Source organism: Bacillus rossius, unplaced genomic scaffold, assembly GCF_032445375.1.
Source record: "Bacillus rossius redtenbacheri isolate Brsri unplaced genomic scaffold, Brsri_v3 Brsri_v3_scf727, whole genome shotgun sequence".
NCBI classification, from domain to species: domain Eukaryota; kingdom Metazoa; phylum Arthropoda; class Insecta; order Phasmatodea; family Bacillidae; genus Bacillus; species Bacillus rossius.
In genome coordinates this window covers 10,001-10,584 of record NW_026962950.1, presented here as the reverse complement: position 1 = coordinate 10,584, position 584 = coordinate 10,001, and positions in this window count along the sequence as shown.

Sequence of the window (584 nt, the reverse complement as noted above, 5' to 3'; positions counted from 1 at the left end):
GACCGCTGCTCCTTGAAGAATTAATTCCATATGGGTCTAGTCTTGGTGATAACTGTGAACACTAAGAACTATCTAAAGTGGCCTATCTGTCTGAACTGCAATACACTAGCTGCGAGCCAATGCTATACCTTTCTTAGGTAACGAGCTCTTGTGCGGCAATTCGATTGGATGCGAAATGGTGGGGAACGCGTGTCCTATCGTCTTAACCAAGTAATGGTTCCCCTCTGTTAACAATGAAATGTTTGATGGATCGCAGCTCCCTGAGAGACAAGTTTCAAAGGGGTTAGTCGCGGTCTTCAATCCTGGCCAAGGTGCAGTCACCATCTATAAGAGATACCTGCTTTACTGAAGGGTAGCAAGAGTTCCCTTGCCCGCATGTTGCTCCGTGGGGGTATATCAGTATAAAGGTAGAAGAAGCCATGATCGGAGCTTCGGTGGATGAGATTGGTGGAGAAGACATGTTCTTGTCTATCTGGTAGATCAGGGGGGTGGCAGCTGATCCGGAGAAAGCAAGCGGACTCCCGATGTTCCGTCGACTCCCAATGTACACTTAAAACATGCACATTTGGGTGGCGAGGGGGCGT